The sequence below is a fragment of the Mandrillus leucophaeus genome, unplaced genomic scaffold (genome assembly GCF_000951045.1).
Source record: "Mandrillus leucophaeus isolate KB7577 unplaced genomic scaffold, Mleu.le_1.0 Scaffold254, whole genome shotgun sequence".
Lineage (NCBI taxonomy): Eukaryota > Metazoa > Chordata > Mammalia > Primates > Cercopithecidae > Mandrillus > Mandrillus leucophaeus.
Genome location: NW_012102632.1, coordinates 2861629 through 2880937, shown reverse-complemented (window position 1 = coordinate 2880937; position 19309 = coordinate 2861629). Strand labels below are relative to the sequence as shown.

The 19309-nt window shown below is 43.8% G+C and overlaps 1 non-coding gene across 1 annotated transcript; it reads left to right on the top strand.

Moving 5' to 3' along the window:
* The first annotated feature begins 15935 nt into the window (after nucleotides 1-15935).
* Nucleotides 15936-16007, top strand: TRNAC-GCA. Its single transcript has one exon. It is a non-coding gene; the product is annotated as a tRNA-Cys (tRNA).
* Nucleotides 16008-19309: the final 3302 nt, after the last annotated feature.

Here is a 19309-nt window from a genome sequence, read left to right as displayed (position 1 = left end):
TCACTTGCTTACTGGACTTCCTCCATGACCAGTCCTCCACCCTCCCTGCCCCACCACTTAATGGGGGCATGTCTTCTTCCAGGTTCAAGTGCTTCCAAGTGGCCCTGTCCCCTGCAGGGTGGCCATAACAGGAAAGAGCCAGAATTATCACAGTTTCCACCTGTGACTCCTACAAATGAGACAACATGCTAAGACCTTTAGGAAGAATCTCTGTCCATAAACTGGATTTGTGTGCTTCTTTTCTTGGGTTCTTTAGCAGGAGTGTGAGTGTTTGCATCTAGAAGGGATTTTCATTTTTAGTCTTCTATAAATAAGCCAAACACATGCCATCCTTCGTCACATTCTTCCTGGCGCCTACCCCTTCACTCTCATCAGCACCCACAGCTGGAGCAGCCTGAACTCCCACCCTCCCCAGCTCGCGGGACCCGTGCAAACTGTGGAAACTCGAGCCCTCGCCTGAGGCCTCAGTGTCCTCAACAGTCCTGTGTGCCTGACTTGGATGCAAAGCCAGACCTCACAGGTAGCTTCTGCTTAGATTCTCAGACACAGTCTACTTGCTTTAGCTTGTACTTCTGGCTTGAAGCCCCATCTCTGAGTTTTAGTTCTGTTAGCCAAACCCCCTTCTGGAGCCCAACCTTCCTTGACAGGCAGCTTTCATTATCATGGCTGGGTCTGCCAGACACTTAACCATCCACCTTTAGCCTCCTGCTAGGACACATACTGATTCATCTTGTCAGTTGTTTGCAAGTATCAACCAGAGTCTCCCATAACCTTGGAAACCCTGAACCCTGCACTGACTTTCAGTCTCAGATTGACTGATGCTAGAAGAGAGGACACTCTTGGCAGGAGATACAAGAGGAACTACAACTGGACCTGGCTAGTTAGATTTTTTTAGATGAACAGAATGGATTTTATGTCATCTTACTTTTCTCATGAATTCTTTACAGTCTACAAACTGTCCTGCTTAATATCGCTTTCTTTGCAGGGCTGTCTGGGTGACCCTGGGAGAGAAGGCTATGCAGGTTTCTGGCTAGGGATAGAATCCCAGGGAACTGGATGATGCCAGAACAGGTAGGGGCTCACATTCAACTCTGGGGCATGGTGTGAATTTCAGTCGAAAGAGTATCAGGGTCAGGGTAGCTCTGAAATCCCAGCCCAAAAATGTTAAAGGGAAAAGGGAAGCAGGTTAAGAAGAAAAAATCAGGTTTAAAGCAAAGGATCTGCCACTCAAGTCAACCAGACAGACAGGAATAGGAGGCAGAACCTGGGAAAACAGCACATCCTGGGGACACAGGGACCAAGAGAATGGGAGGGGACTTTTTATAGGGAACCCATAAACTAGCCACAGTTCAGGAGAGAAATGAAAGGGCTAAACTGGTTCAGATAAAGACAAAGTAGGAACAGGGATGCTAACTAGTGCTACAGTATGTAGATATTGTACTAACTAGAAGCCTCACTAGAAAAAAAAAAACAGGATAAAAGTCATTTTACCAAGTTGACACACCAGAGCAAACCCTGGAGCATAGCACCCGAGGATACTCCACAATACGGCCAATAAACACATGAAAAATGCTCAATATAATTAGTCATTAGGAAAATGCAAATTAAAACTACATTGAGATACCACTATCCACCTATTGGAAGGGTGAAAAGTTTTTTAACTGATCATACCACATGTTGGTGAAGATGTGGAGCAACTGGAACTCTCATAAACTAATAAGGGAATGTGAAATGGTACAACCACTTTGGAACATCTTCACTCCTAGGTATGCATCCAAGATAAATAAAAGCACAAGTCTACACAAAGACTTGTACCCAAATGTTCTTATAAGCTTGATTTGTGATCATCACAAACCAGAAACAAACCAACTTTCCATGTGCAGGAATAGATAAATAAATTGCGGTATAGCCACACAATGGAATACCACTCAGCAACAAAACAGAATGAACTGTTGATACACATACAACATGAGTGATTCCTCAAATCATTAAGCTGCGTGAAAGAAGCCAGTAGAAGAAGAGTAAGTGCTGTGTGCTTCTATTTATGAAAAAAATTCTGGAACATGGAGATCAACCTGCATTGACAGACAGCAGGTCCCTGGTTGCATGAAGACAGGAGTGGAGACAGGCATGTGAAACAAGGAACATTTTGGGGGTGATGAAAATGTTTATTCTCTTCATCATGGTGAGGATATCAAAGGTACATGCATGTCTCAAAATGCATCAAAAGGTACACTTTAAATATATGCAGTTTGTGATACTTGAATTACACCTCAAGAAAGTTTAATAAAAGAAAAACAAAATGAAACAAACACAATTTCCACGTACAATTTATCACATTCCCTTCCTTCTTCCTGCCATGGAGACCAGAAACAGATAGAGAGTTAGGTCCCTGTCAGCCTCCATATCTGCATGAGACATGAAAAAGTTTCCCCTACCAAAGCAGGGATGAAATTGTAGCAAAAGCAAAAATAATCCTTTACTGATTTAAACAGGTGAGATTTAGGTGTTATTTATAGCATAGTGCTAACCCGTCTGACTGACACAACCTCCAAACTCAGTATGTTGTCCCAAAGTCTCATTGAAAAAACAAGTTAAGCCAGGTACAGTGGCTCCTGTCTGTAATCCCAGCACTTTGGGAGGCCAAGGCAGGAGGATTGCAGGAGGATTGCTTGAGGCCAGAGCTTCAGACCAGATAAGGCAACAAGGCAAGACTCCATCTCAGGAGAGGAAAAGAAAGGGAAGGGAAGGGAAGAGAAGAGAAGGGAGAGAGGGAGGGGACGGGGAGGGGAGGGGAGAGGAGAGGAGAGGAGAGGAGAGGAGAGGAGAGGAAAATTAATTTTAGAAAAAGGAAAAGAACAAATTAACAGTCCAACACACAGTAGATCATGAAACACTTCAGTACATAAAATCTGCCCCCATAGAGTTTGAGAAACATAAATCAGACTTCTATTTGTTCAAGTGACAGAGTGATTTCAAGATTCAAACTCTTGAAGTGATCCATCATACCAACCACCGTGTATGTGGTGATGATGAGGGTTAGGACCTCATAAGAGAGAAATGGAGATATTGGACATGCCCAAGTCACCCCATCTGACACCATGATATTGTTCAGAGCCAACTGAAGAACACAGAATACACTATGATGAAAGAAAAAGTCAGTACTGTTAAGATGGTCACTTGTAGTGAGATAAACTGAAACATCCCTCTGCTCTTCAAAAGAAATTTGAAGTTACACAGAAACTATCTGAAGACAGCACCATCCATCCCAGATGGTTTAGGCAAAGTTTTCTCAATTAATATGAAGACTCCTTGGAATGAGGGCAGACCCAGAAAGGAGATCAGGATTAATGTTTCATAAGAAGTAAGGCTGAAGTACTATTAATAAGAAATGCCAGTTCCTTACAGGAGACTAAGCTAGTCTTTAGAAAAAAATTAACACTTGAGATGATGAAGTATTTCATCTTGGCCATTCCAAGAAGGAATCAGAGGCCATGATCATCTAAGGAGAGAGACCAGAGTGTAGGTCCAAACCAGGGCCCTCACAAGAGAAGCCCAAGGGTCCCCTAGGCACAGCCTTCTATTCCCAGAGGTCTCAAAGGTTCATGTTTTGATGTCATCTCCAGATGAGGGCAAACAGAGTCACTGAGCTACCGTGACAAAACTGAAAGCAAATGTTTTCAGCGTGGAGCATAAAATGTGTAGCCCATCATCAAACCCAGAGTTCAGTGTGATTTAATTCTTCAGAGCAGACTTGTTATAGGACATTTTTGTTTTGGAATTGTTCATTTATAAAACATAAACTTCAAAATATGATAGTTTGCAACCCAATTGCAGCTTTCCTTCATTTTTACGAACAAAAATATTGGCCCTCAGATAATGAAAATTCCCCAGGTATTCTAGGTTGTGAGAAGCTCAGTCATACACGTACCTACGCCATCAACCACCCCAGCCCATGGGTCCATAGCTCATCAGTCCTGGCTTTGGAGCCAGCAAAAACTTAGGCCAAGAAGAACTCCATAACGTATGGAAGAATCACTGCTCTGAGGTGGAGTAGGGTAATTTGTTCTGAGGAAGGATGCAGTCATCAGATGGTGGACCTCTTACAAAGAGGACTGTGGGAGAAACAGGAAGAGGACCAGGGAGGTGAAATTAATAAAATGAGGAAGTGTCCATGTAGGACACCCTCTGAAGTTCTCAATCATAATATCTAGTTCCCCTCTTTATCCCATGAATAGTTCAAGGCAAACAGTTGTCCATAAAAACTCTATAATGTGGAAATGCAAATCAAAACCACAATGAGATGCCATCTCATATCAAATGACTATTATTCAAAAGTCAAAAAATATTAATAACAGATGCTGGCAAGGTTGCAGAGAAAAGGGAGCTTATATACTGTTGGTAGGAGTGTAAATTAGTTCAACTATTGTGGAAGGCAGTATGTCAATTCCTCAAAGAGCAAAAAACAGAGCTACTATTCGATGCAACAATCCCATTACTGAGTATATACTCAGAGGAATATAAATCATTCTACCATAAAGACACATGCACATGAATGTTCATTGGAGCCCTATTCACAATAGCAAAGACGTGACTCAACCTAAATGCCCACAAATGACAGATTGGATAAAGAAAATGTGGTATATACACCATGGAATACTATGCAGCCATCAAAAAGAATTAGATGATGTCTATTGCGGGAACATGAATAAAGCTGGAGGCCCTTATCATTAGTAAACTAACACAGAAACAGAAAACCAAATACCACATGTTCTCACTTTTAAGTGGGAGCTAAATGATGAGAACACACAGACACAAAGAAGGGAACAACAGACACCAGGGCCTACTTGAGAGTGGAGGGTGGAAAGAGGGAGAGGAGCAGAAAAAAAGTAATTATTGGGTACTAGTCTTAGTACCTGGGTGATGAAATAACCTGCGCAGCAAATCCCCGTGCCACTAGTTTACCTATATAACAAACCTGCACAGCTACCCCCGAATCTAAAATAAGTTAAAAAGAAACTCTCTAGTGTGGTACTGCTGCAGGATGCTTATTGGAACACTGTAAAACAAGTCACCTAGGCTGGGCACGGTGGCTCATGCCTGTAATCCCAGCACTTTGGGAGGCCAAGACGGGTGGATCACCTGAGGTCAGGAGTTCGAGACCAGCTTGCCCAACAAGGTGAAACTCCGTCTCTACTAAAAAATATATTAAAAATTAGCCAGGCATGGTGGCAGGTGCCTATAATTCCAGATACTTGGGAGGCTGAGGCAGGAGAATCACTTGAACACAGGAGGCAGAGGTTGCAGTGAGCCGAGATCACGCCATTTCACTGCAGCCTGGGCAACGAGAGAGAAACTCCATCTCAAGGAAAAAATTACAAAACAAGTCACCTAAACACCCTCCAGAATTCAGTGGGAGTCCAATCCATGGAAAAGCTAGATGAGCCCAAGAGATACTCCTTCCAATCTCTTCACAATTCAGTCTTTAAATGCCTTTAAGGCTGCACCTAAGCTGGTGTGGAAGAGCGTCATAATGATGTCTTCCAAAGGAAGGAAGAGTTATGGACCTATACCAGGGATTTGCAACCCCTGCACTGTCTTATTCACACTTCCTTTCCCTGCGCCAGGACTCAGTCCTATTTTAAGACAAATTCCTAATTAGGCTTCACACTGTCTCTATTGCTAACCCACAAAATGCCTTTGGGAATTATACAAGGTGTAATTCTTAAATAATAGAGTCAAGAAAAAATATATATGCAATTAAAATAGCAAGATTATTAAACAATTTTCCTGCAGAAGTAGGAGGTATTCCTTTAGAAACATACAATTCATGCTCACTTCACCTGAGAGCAATAACTCTCATTCTGCAAAAATTAAATGGGCATGGAGGAGAAATTAACCCTAAACCAATTCCAAATCTGGTTGGGATGTAGCGGGAGTCAAAGGAGTGGTCATATCAGAGATAGTCAATTTACATTTCCAAAAACCCATTATAGACCACACAGCCATTAAAAAGTATAATTATGACAATTACACAATAAACACAGAATATGCTCAGAATATGCCAATATAAATGATGACTGTTGTGTGATTAAATTTTGTGTGCACATGAGCAAACACTTGAACAAAGAATGGATGAATATAAACAGCTTGATTGTGTGGCAGTGATCAGAGCATGGGTTAATTTTTATTTTTTATTTATTTTTTTATTTTTTTGCAATTTGGTTTCTATTAATGCTGTTCATACAACAAATAATTTGTAAAAAGCCATTAAGGTGCCTTGGTGACAATTGGAAAACCAATTGTAAATTCCTGCACCTCTAAAATGAGACAGAACCAATGGTGCAGAGCCACAGCATGGAGAAGCAAAGGGCCTCTGCATTCGAATGTAATTTTTTGCCTGAATAAAAGGAAGGCTTGATTTAAAGAGAAAGGGCATTTTATCTGGGTGTAATTTATCTATGTTTTATTCTAAGAATATGGCCTATTTACAAAAGCTCGCACAAGTAGTCTCTGAGATTCATCCCATGTAGTCACCGCCATGGGGTCTTGTTAGAGACACTGACCTACTGACACCTACTGACACAATGCCCCATGTGTTACCCTGTTTAGTCACTAACCTGGAACAACCCATGCCTCCCGGCAAGGCCCTTTTGCATATACTTCTCTGATACTGAAGTCATATTATACTAACTGTTCCATCAACAGTGCTCTAGCAAAGCTAGATCAATCACTAGACCCCAGGTAGAGCCCTAAGTGCTCTGAGATGAAAGGCCAGGACTCAGAGCCAGGGAGCAGATATTTTGGTTGGCTCCGCCCCTCCCCCAATGTGTAACAGCTTAGAAGTGCATCCTGATTGGTGTAAGTCAGTTGTGGTGCTCCCATCCTCCTTACCAATGAATAGGTTGAGACCCCAGGATGACGTTTTTCAACATAAGGTTTTCCTGTGTCCTCAGGATTGGTCCAACTGGAGCCAATGAGACTCTAGCAAAGGTTGCTGGTGGTTCTTTCTTTAGATATTACTGCAACCACATGTGTGGTGCAGAACATTATCACCCATTCTGTTGCTAGCCTGCGAAAAGCAGAGCCAAGAGGATTGCAGGGCGACAGAAGGTGTGCCACTAGATTAAGTCAACCTCCACATCTCCCTACCTCTGGGTCTCTAGTCTTGAGGCCCTTCATGTTTATGCCAGTTTGAATTTCAATCTTTTTTTGCATCCCAATTGATGTTAAACCACATCCCTGACCTCTCTCCTGAGCAGGACAGAGGCATGCAGCTGACACTAAAAGTCAAGGAGGTGGGCAGACAAAAGACCATCTCGAGGATTCTCTCACCCTCTTTATCCTCAGTCATTTTCACTACCATCTCCTGCCCACTCATGTGCCCAGAATTTAAATTTCAATGACAATAGAAATGAAATGGGCTATAGAGCTCATCTTCTTTAAACTTCTCATGATAGTTCTGAAGAAACTGAGATTTGGGGGGAAAGAAAGGGCACTTACCAAATACAATTCAGAGGCAAAACTACATCCTTTAATGCCCAATGAAAATGTCTATTTCTTAGCAAACTTTTCCCCAGTAATCACGCCCCTCCTGCACTGCCCCAGGCAGAATTGGTTATTTATTCTTCATCACCACCAATATATTTTATACCCACCTCTGTTAGAAACAGCCCCTATATTGTTGCATAATTATTGGCTCCCACTAGACTGTGTGCTTCTTGAAGACAGGGTGCCTGGTTTTAATATGCGCTTGACTGTTAAATGAATGGAGCAACATCTTTATCAAACCCACTAATTCCATCCTTGTCAAACTCATTAATTCCATCTTTGTTAAGCCCATTAATTCCAACTTTATTCACATAGAATCTGTGATATTTCTAATTAAGGACAGTAGACAGAATCTCTTAAATGACCTCCCAAAGATGTTTCACCCTAATCCCCTGGAATCTGCGACTACAACGAGATATCACTCTTGTGGCTATGCTATGTCATGTGGCACAATTGAACTCAAAAGGGTGAGTTAACCAGTAACTTAGTGTAATGTTACATGGGCCCTTAAAATTAGAGAACTCTCTCTGGCTGGGTGCATAAGAGGAAGGCAGAAGGGAAAGAGAGATTTGAGGAAGATTTGATCCCTGTTGCAAAACAGAGGGCACAAGCTAGAAAATGCAGGCAGCCTCTCAAAGGTGAGAACAAGCCCTGGCCAGCAGTCAGCAAGGACATGAGGACCTCAGTTCTACAACCACACAGAACTGAATTCTGCCAACAACCTGAATGACTTGGAAACAGATTTACTCCCAGAGCCCCAGCTGACAGACACCTTGATTTCAGCCTTGTGAGACTCTAAGCAGAGTACCTAGCCATGCCTGCCTCCACTTCTGACCTACAACACTATAAAATAATAAATGGAAGTTTTGGAGTGATAAAAAATACTGTTTTCAGTTGCTAAGTTTGTGGTAATTTGCTATGAAGCTAAGAAAACTAATAGAGTTCTTTGTGGAGGGCGTAGGGAAGCTTTGCTAAGCAAATTATTAGAGTAAACCAGCTTTCAATTCTGATGTTCACCTGCTTAGAACTAACCAGTTTTCAGGCTGTTTGTAGAAGGGACTTTGGAGATCATCTGACCCTGGGTAAACAGGCTGCATTTTAAGCCAACTCGAATCAATTGGTGTGATTACCAGGCATGGACTGTTAAGAATTGTGAGGCCGAGCCTGGGTTCAGGGTAAAATAAATCTGTAATTGATTAGCAACACCTGCCATGAGTGGAGGACCTGGCAACGATGGCACGCTTGACAAACCCTTGCTATTCCTACTCTAGTCTGGCCTACTCATTTGGGAGCAGGGAAGGGGCAAGATTACATAGTCATTAAGACTAGAAATAGAAACCAAAGCCTCCTAGCACACAAATCTAATTTTCTTTGCACAGTGCAGAGTTTACTAAACTCAACAGAGCTAAAAATTAATCCTGCTCTAATTTGCACCCCAGGAGTCCCCCAGGCCCTGGCAGCAGCCCATGGCTCATATCATGGCACTGAGGTCTCCCTGGGAACCATATTTATAAGATCCACCCTGAGGAGCTTATATCCCTGCAACCCACTCTCTGCTCAGAACCGGCCAGTGAGAGGAGGCCATCTCTTCCTTCTCCTTTCCCACTCTTCTCCCAAGAAGCTAAGAACAAGCCACAACTCTTGGATGAAGTGAGAAGACTGGGAACTGGACTCTAACTCATCAGGATACCAAGAAGAAATGGAGACACAAGGTGGAAGTCAGTAGAGCCGAGAGGAAGCAAGCAGCTCACAGATCACGTAGAACTCCTCAGGCTACCATGCTTATTTACCGGCTGGCCCCACTCATTGCTGAACTGAGGGCTTATTTACCAGCTGGCCCCACTCATTACTGAACTGAGGGCAAAGCTAAGGTCCTACTGGCAATGACTCACAAAAAAGGCTATAAATAGGAACATTTATGGCCATATTTATACAACCAAAGTTGGTTCAATGATAATGCATGGAAAAATATACTCTTTGCTGAAGAGGAATTTTAACTCCATTTGGGTATATGTTCCCAAGTGGGAAAAAAAAAAAACTTGGGCATACAGCCTTAAGAAGTGCGCTGGCCCCTGGTAATTGCTCCAATTACCTGTGAGTTAATTAGAGACCATTATGTATTCAGAAGTGAGATTTTCATCCTTCAAAATTTGCATTTCCAGCGAGCAGCTCATTCTCTATGCATCATAAGGTGAGTGTTCCCTGCTGATTTCTTTTCCTCATATATAACCGGGCTCACTCTGCGACTGATATAATCAGAAGTCCATTAGACAGGGCCCAAAGAAGCCAGGAAGAGGTAGCAGGCTTCTGGGGCAGACAGATGGGTCTGGAATCTGTCTAGCCCCAGAAGCACATATTTAAAGAGAGACTGATAATTTGGACAGCTTTTTGCAGGGACTGCTTTTGAGTTTGCTCAGTCACAGCAACAGACTTTCCAGGAGAAACCAAATACCAGACACCTCCCTGAGTAAGAAATTCTCACTGCCTGGGTCCTAATAGGAGTGCAGGAGAAGGCTTTCAATTGTTTGGGTGGGGCCTGCCGCTCTGACTCACAGTCATCTATGGGTTGACCCAAGGGCCAGGGTTGGATAAATTTGAAGATTGTTATAATTTATTTTGCACACACCTTAGCAGGCCCCACCTGAACAACTGAAAGCCTTCCCCTGGACTCTTATTAGGGCCTAGGCTATGACCATTTCTTACCCACTGAGGTATCTGATATTTGGATTCTCCTGGAAAGTCTGTGATTGTGACTGAGCAAATTCAGAAGCGGTTCCCACAAGGAGCTGTCCAAGTTATCAGTCACCGGAAATTAGAACAATTACCAGGGTCCAGCACACTCTTTAAGGCTGTGTGCCCAGGTTTTCTTTCCCTTGGGAACACATACCCAAATGGAGTTAAAATTTCTTTTCAGCAAAGATTATATTTTTCCATACATTATCATTGAACCAACTTTGATTCAATGTGGTCATAAACCTTCCTATTTACAGCGTTTTCTGTGAGTCATTGCCAGTAGGACCTTAGCTTTGCCCTTGGCTCAGTAATGAATGGGGCGGTCTGACCCCATAATCATCTACAGGGTGACCCAAGGGCCAGAGCTGCGTAGATTTGAAGACTGTTGTAATGTTCTCAAAGGCATGGGGCTATTCATACTTTTAAACTCAGTAATCCAACAGCAGAAACCTTTTTTAGACAAAAGGAAATCATCCCAAATAATGAAAAAACTTTATGCACTGTCTTAGCCTGGGCTGCCCAGAAAACTGGGCTGAAGTTGCAAACATTTATGTGCAATTACTTTATTAAAGGGTGTAATATCAGGGAAATAGGCGAGAGGAAAAAGGTGAAGGAAGCAAGAAAGGAGGAAGAACCAATATGGGGTGCCTTACAGAGCTGCCCATTGCTAGGTATTAAGTGAGACTGATTGCTTGATCTCACTAGACAGCCTCCCAAGGCCATAGCATGACTATGACTTAGAGTGTCCGTGGAGGGGTGGGAGTGTGAGGTGAAGACTTTATTCCATGGCTTCCATCTCCCATTGGTCAAAGTTTTGCCCTGTGAAGCACTAATTCCTTCACACTTCCAGGTTACACGTGTGTGGATGTTGAGAGTGTCCCACTGTGTCTCACATCCCAGATTCAACAGGGAACCCAGGAGCAGGAGGTGAAGTGCAATAGGCTGTGAACCCGTGAAGTTGGACAGGGTCTATCCGGAGTGGCAGTTTAGGAGTAGATGCCCAAAAGCCATAGAGATGGGGAAGCTGCAAGGTCATAAGAGGTCTGATACATACCTCAGTGTGGCTGTGGCTTTTCACTGTGTCCATCTCAGTGTGGATTCCAGTGAGGAAGCCCAGGCTTGGCAGTTAAATCATCTTCTCTGTGAATCCTTATGCTAATGCTCATTAGCTGTAGGACCGAGGGCAAACTAACTCCTCTGCACCTAGATATCTGTGACTGCTGAATGAGAATAATGTCTACCACACAGAAATGTTTCAAGGTTTGAATGAGATAATCTGTGTAATGTATGTAGCCGAGAACACAAACTTAACAAAACTAAATTTTCCTCTTATATAATAATAAATTGAAACAACATAAACGTCCAATTATTGAAAAATGGTTAAATAAACCACGCTACAACCAGATAATGGACCCCTGTGTATCCTTTAAAAATAATGATACTGAATAAGTGACAAAATTGAAAATTGCTTCTGATATTGAAAAAAAAGATACAAAATTGTATAGGTACAGTGCGGGAGGAGAGTGTTGTAGCTGATATGAAATACCATGTGCAGATGCCTAGGGATATGCACACGCATGGCATTTCAGGGGAAACACTAAGAATTGCTCCTGAATACTATTCATTTTTCTTTCTTGTTAACAGCACTTCAGATTTGTTCGAAGTGCTAATGTGCTCATCCTCAAGTGACAAGTCATGATTTGTCTCAACCAATCTGGAATTTTTTTCTTCTCTAAATTTCCAACCTCCCTTGCAGTTGGAGAAGGCCATGTGATCTGTTTCTGTACAAAATAATTTAATAGGAAGTCTGCTACTTCCCATTCAAGGTCTAGTAGAGCTTTGCCTTGCTTTCATAATAAAAGGGGAAGTAACATGGCAGGCACTGTCTCTCCCTCTTTCTTTCCACTTTGGATATAGATGTGAAGTCTGGAACTCTGGCAGCCATCTTATAACCATGAGGTAACTAGCATGAGGGAAAGGTCAAGAAATTCAGCTCTGTCATTTTTGAGCCACCAAATCAACATCAAAAACTACTTTCAGTCTCTTGTTACATATTTATTTGTTTAAACATCAATGGTCAGATTTTCTGCTACTTCTAAACAAATACACACCTAACTGATCTAGGATGCCATGCTAATCAATTTACATGCCTTATCTCATTGATTTTTACAGTGGATGTTTAAGGTATGCTTTATACTTCTCAACGTTTACAAGCAAGAAAACTGAGAGCCTAAGTGATTTACCCAAAGTCACCTCACTATTAAATCTCCAAAGCATCTCCAATCTTTATCCTAAAGTCCTTCTTGCCACTTTAATAGCAAATAGCATATAGAATGCAAAAAGATTGTAAGGCAGAGAAAAGAATGCTGAGCCATGAAAATGGTAAGAGGCTGGTCAATGGTGTAGTGGGACATGCTAAGAGGTTTTCACTTTGCTGTATTGGGGATAGGGAGCAGCAATGTGCTAAGACCTACCCATCAGCAAATATTACTGCCATGTTCCCAAGGCCTTATGCATGATAGAGCTCAATAAATGCTGGGTGAATGAACAAATATATGAATGCATAAGCCAAGAAATAATTGGATAAAATTCTCTAGGTGCATAAGGAGAATGAATTAAAGCAGTCAAGGCTAGAAGTAAGAAGATCATTTAGGAGGTTATTGCACATGGGAAATGTTAAGGTATGAACTATAGCAGTGTCTGTAGGACTGGAGAGGAGAGAACAAATTCAGGAGCAACTCAGAAAACAGAATTGATAGAGTCACAGTCCTCACATGGCCACCAGCTTATCTTCCTGAAAGAACATTGTTTATTATGCTATTTGGCTGAACAAAAACTTTCAGTGGTTTCCCACACCTTGCAGAATATACCATAAAGTTTGTTCCCTACATTCATGGTCCTTCATCAGCTTCTAGCTCTACATCTGTCCCAGAATAACTACTCATCAAATTCTGAATAGAAATGCAAATTAACTAATTCATCAATTTGCATAACACTTAATCATTCACAGATGTCTCTATCTACTTATTTATTTGTTTGGACCTTCCCTTATTTGCTATTTATTATTTTCCAACAACCATGTGGCTTAAGCAGGCAGGATTGGGCACTCACAGGTAGCATGGTTTTGCAGATGAAGGAATTAATATTCAGAAAGGCCATTTGTTAAGTTGACCCTCTGGCAAGAGCCTCCTCCATGTTACTGCCCCTGCAACTCAAAGCCTGTCCTGCTCTGCAACTTGGCTGGATCTTTCCTTGCCCCAGCCTCGTGCTGGACTCACTCAGCTTCTGGCCCAGAATGGAGGACATGCCAGCTATCCATCTGATTTATCTAATCCTCAGATGAACTCGTGATCAAACCCCAAATCCAGACAGCTTTCTTAGCAAGAAAATTGAAGTCATCTCTCTTAACCCAGAAATTGGTTTACAGATCTTTGTCCCACACAGATGGATAATAAACTGCTCTGTTGAACACCATCAAATATGAAACTTCTGACAGTTTTTTTTTTGAGACATGCTCTCACTCTGTCACCCAAGCTGGACTGCATGAATTGCAGTAGCACAATTACTACTCACTGCAGTCTTGACCTCCTTGAGCTTGAGCAATCCTCCCACCTCAGTCCCCTAAGCAGTTGGGTCCACAGGTGTGCACTACTACACTCAGTTAATTTTTTATTTTTTGTAGAGATGGAGTCTCCCTATGCTGCCCAGGCTGGTCTTGAACTCCTAGGCTCAAGTGATCCTCTGGCCTCAGCCTCCCAAAGTGCTGGCATTACAGACATGAGCCATTTGTTAGGCACTTTTCACCCTCACATTAACACCCTGGAACAGTTGGGGAAACAAGTTTCTTGAGTTAAAGTGGTTTGGCAAGAAGGGCTGAGCTGGGATTAAGGTTCCACTCTTCCCAACTCTAAAGCCCCTGTTCCCCTCACTGCTGCATCCTGCTCATTTTCCAGGCCCAGGTTAACAACAATGGGGAAGAGTTGAGCGATATTTTTCTAACAGGGCAAACCTTCCTCCCAGCCCAACTCCACCATCCTGGGCCACTCCTCTAGTCACATGATCCTTTGTACCATTGGGCCCAATTGATCTTGATCTCATCCACATAGGTCAGAGACAGGGTGAGATTTTTCTCATTTCTCGTGGGAGAAAGGCAAGCTCTGCCAAGCCCAGAATTTCTGGCCCCTCCTGTCCCAGCACAAACCATTCACAGTCTTCACACAATTATTCCTGGTGCGGGGTTTCATTTCTAGGAAGCCTTCTGTCCCTCAACCTCACCAGCCCTCGGCTTTTCAGCCCAGAGGTTCAGGACATTTGAGGATTGCATGTTGGCTGTGGTCATGGGGAATTCGGTGACTACCCCGATTGGCATTCCTTACCACACCCGGGGGAATGGGGAAGCCAAGAGATGGACTGAATGCAGGCTCAGGCCTCTCTCTCCTTGCCCCCAAGGGCATCCTCTCCAGCAGGTGACTGGCCATGACAACTACAATGCTGATCTGAAACTGGTCAATGGGTTCAACAGAAGATTTGGCAACCGCAGGAATTCCCCAACCCTCCGTCGGAGCACGTCCATCTTTGAAGAGGTCACCCACTTCCCCCTGTTCTAACGGCATCTCTTCCCTCAACCTGAATTTCTAAGACAGATGGTTAGATGAACTCTCAATGTTATTTTACATTTAAAAAATGTGTGTCTCCAAGTGTGTTGTTTCTTCCCTGAGATTGGACGAAGGAGCCAGCTCTACTCCTGGCTTCTCTTCCCCCTGGAAAGGAGGTGAGAGGAGAAAGGGCTTCTCAGGCCTATGCCCTTGCACTCCATACCAACGAGTGCCAGGTTTGAAAGGAGAGGCTTCCGCTCTCCCCTGCCAGTGGGATAAGAAGGAGCCACACTGCTCAACCTCAAAAAAGCACTTCTCCAGCTATCAGCAGGGCCCCAGGTCAGAGCTGGCTATTGTTTCCATCAAAAACAGAGCAAAGGCCAAGCTCCACAGTTTACACCTATAATCCCGGCACTTTGGGAGGCTGAAGTGAGGCCAAGATGGGAGGACTGCTTGAGCTCAGGCAGGTGGATCACTTGAAACCAGCCTGGGCAACATGCCGAAACCCTGTCTTTACAAAACACACACATACGCACACCATATATATATATATATATATATATATATAGAGAGAGAGAGAGAGAGAGAGAGAGAGAGAGAGAGAGTCTCACTCTGTTAGCCCAGGCTAGAGTGCAGTGGTGTGATCTCAACTCACTGCAACCTCTGCCTCCCAAAGGGTTCAAGCAATTCTCCTGCCTCAGCCTCCCTAGTAGCTGGGATTACAGGCGCCTGCCGCCACGCCCAACTAATTTTTTGTATTTTTAGCAGAGACGGGGTTTCACCATGTTGATCAGGCTGATCTCAAACTCCTGACCTCACCTTGGCCTCCCAAAGTGCTGGGATTTCAAGCGTGAGCAACCGTGCCCAGCCCAGGATGTCATTTTTCAAGCGTTCCCTTTCAGTTTATTAGTGGCCAAGGGACAAGCCAAAGCAGATGATGGATAATTAAGAAGGTGGGGCTTTAGAACACAAAGCTTGCCAGAACTCTAGTGTGGGTGGAACTTGATTGTGTTGAGTCACCATAAGTGGACAAGGAAGGAGTCCCTATCAGGTGAAGGGGGTATAGCTCAGGGGTAGAGCATTTGACTGCAGATCAAGAGGTCCCCGGTTCAAATCCGGGTGCCCCCTTCCCGGATGTTTTCTCTCCATTTTAAAGCAGTACCGTCAGCCACAGTGTCACCAGAAAAGATGAAAAAACTTTCAACTTGCTCTTGTGCTGAAATTGTTCCTCCCACATTCCAGCTGAGGACTAGGACAAAAAGCCCTGTTAGGATCTCCCTTGTCTTCAGTTAAGATCATGTCCCTGAGGAGATTCTAAATCTATAAGTCTGAGAGCTGTGAACACAATTTGACAATTGGGTGTGTGTCAAAGTATAGATAAAAACGTTCCTTCAACATGTATTTTTGAAAACTTAGTACACACAAAGCTCCCTTGAATTAAAACATGAAAGAAGAGCTAGGTGCAGTGCCTTACGCCTATAATCCCAGCACTTTGGGATGCCGAGGCAGGCAGATCACTTGAGGTGAGGCAGGCAGATCACTTGAGGTCAGGAGTTCAAGATCAGCCTGAGCCACATGGTGAAACTCCGTCTCTACTAAAAATACAAAACTTAGCCGGGCATGGTGGTGTGCACCTGTAATCCCAGCTACTTGGGAGGCTGAGGCAGGAGAACTGCTTGAACCCAGGAGGTGGAGTCTGCAGTGAGCCGAGATCATGCCACTGTACCACTCCAGCCCTGTGACAGAGAGAGATTCTGTCTCAAAACAAAAACAAAAACAAAAACTCCTTGATAACATCCTTTGCCATGGTCCTTAATGCTACACAACTGCAGCCAACCACTTTATGGGGTTTTCCTTCTGTCAGTTTCACAGTGGACCACCCCTTCCCCTAGTTTCTTGTCATCAACCTTAATTAGGGTGATCTGGTGTTCAGCACCAAGGGCCTTCACCAGTCACATAGGCAGGCTCATCACAATTGGGGACAGCACACAAGGATGGGCCCAGCACTTGTCTAAGGTTTTGGCAGCTTCTCAAATTCCACATGCTAGGCCATCATGGATGAGGGCAGCCTTCAGGACCTCTTGTAAAGCAGTATTAAGGCCCATGACACCTCCAGCAGTGATGCCTTCCTGGGCCATGGTGGTGGATTATAGGTGAAGCTGATTCTTGAACACACCTGAGCCTCTGCCTCCATGACTCAGTGGTAGCAGGGAAAGAGCAGCAGTTTGTTCTTGGTTAACACTGCACCTAAAATGTGGTCTAGGTTGCATGAAAAGGGGTTAAACTTGGCCAAGAAGTTGATTAAGTATTTTGGCCAGTTTGCTTGTTACCATTGATGTAATAAAGATTAATATGTTACAACCTCTGAGTATTTTTATTCTTTTTTTTAGACAAAGTCTCACTCTGCCACCCAGGCTAGAGTATAACAGGACTGATTTTGGCTCACTGCAGCTGCAACCTTGACCTCCCAGGCTCAAATAATCCTTCCACCTCAGCCTCCTGAGTAGCTGGGATTACAGGCATCCACTACCACACCAGGCTGGTTTTTGAGGTTTTGGGTTTCTTTTTTGTAGAGATGGGATTTTGCCATGTTGCTCAGACTAGTCTAGAACTCCTGGCCTCAAGCCATCCACTCGCCTTGGCCTCCCAAAGCACTGGGATTATAGGTGTGAGCCACTGTGCCTGGCCTTGAAGGATTTTTCATTTTCCCCTACTCCCCAGATGACAATGAAAAGTAGCAAATGAACAGGTGATTTTGACAGCAGCACTGAGCTGTCATAGACCCCTTGCTAACTAGCTCAGTGTTTGCTTACTTATAGCCTTCTAGAGATAACAATGAATGGCACACACTGGTTATCAAAAATGCCCACAAATACTGGCCAGACGCGGTGGCTCACACCTGTAATCCCAACACTTTGGGAGGCCAAGGCGGGCAGATCACTTGAGGTCAGGGGTTCAAGACCAACCTGGCCAACATGGTGAAACTCTGTCTCTACTGGAAATACACAAATTAGCCAGGCGTGGTGGTGCATGCCTATAATCCCAGCTACTCAGGAGGCTGAGGCAGGAGAATCCCTTGAGCCTTGGAGGCAGAGGTTGCAGTGAGCCGAGATCATATCACTGCACTCCAGCATGGACAACAGAGTGAGACTCCATCTCAAAAAAATAATAAGAAAAAGAACAATGCCCACAAATAAATACTGCTTCATGTCCCATGTTGCTGTGGATACCCTAGAATCCAACTGGCCCAACATGATTTGGAGGGCACTGCCAGACTCCTAGGTGTCCCCCAACAAGAGTCCTCAGAGACATTCTTCATCTAAGACCAAGTCAGCCCCTCCCTATCTAGATCTGTCCTGATCTCAATCTTCCACCTAACCATCTCTAAAAACAATTTCAGGCTAAACTCCATTTCTTCTTGCATTTCTCCATTTGTACATGTTGTTAAAAGGCTCTGGTCCCACTCTAAGTCTGTCCTCTCCAGTCCATCCACTGTACTGCCACTGGCATGATCTTTCTAGATCTTTGCTTTCAATGGCTTCCTATGCCTCAGATAGAGTGTGTGGCCTTTTGTGATCTGACCTCATATGCCTCTCCATCCTGTGGCGCCATCCCTGCCTCACACCTGGTGCCCTCGGGACACCACGTTTCAAACCTGTCCCCCACACACCTGGGCCTCTGCTCAAGCCAGCCAACTCCTTTTCATCCAGAAAAGTCTGACTCTTAAGGCTCAGAGTAAAAGACACCTCAGGGGAGTTTCATTTCCCCAGCATTTGGCGCAATTACACACTTATTATATTAGATGGACAACGTTTTTCTTTTTTTTTTTTTTTTTTGGCCAGCATGATTTCATTCCTACAACCCTAGGAAGTAAGTTTCCACACTTTGCTGAAGAAAAAAAACTGAATCTCAAGACAGTGATGTGCCCAAGATCTTCTGCTAGTAAGTGTAGCAGAGCCAGTTGGACTCCTACTCAAGTTCAAGACTCGATTAGGCCCCTTGTGTTGGGGAGAATGGGTTTCTTACTGAAGTTCATTTAAGATCTTCTTGGATTCAGTTCAATAGTTTCTCCTTTTCTCCTTCTTTCCTTAAGACTGACTGCCTCTGTCTCCCACGGTGCCTTCTGGCCTGGGCCTGCCTATCGTATTTTTGCTCACATCTCCCTGCTTGCTCCTACTACCTGCCTGCCTGCTTGCACTCTTGGCTTCACGTGAATAAAAGCAGCTATTGCAGTACCAGAAAGGATATTCTCTGTAGACACCACAATCTGAGCAAAGGTGCGCAGACACAAATGCTCTTGGTAGTGCAGGGCAGCCAGAACTGAGGTGCCGTGGTGGCTGGGAAATCCATTCAGGCTCTTCTTGTGTTGCAGTACTTTTGTGTTCGTTTTCATAGAGACAGGGTCTTGCTATATTACCCAGGCTGGTCTC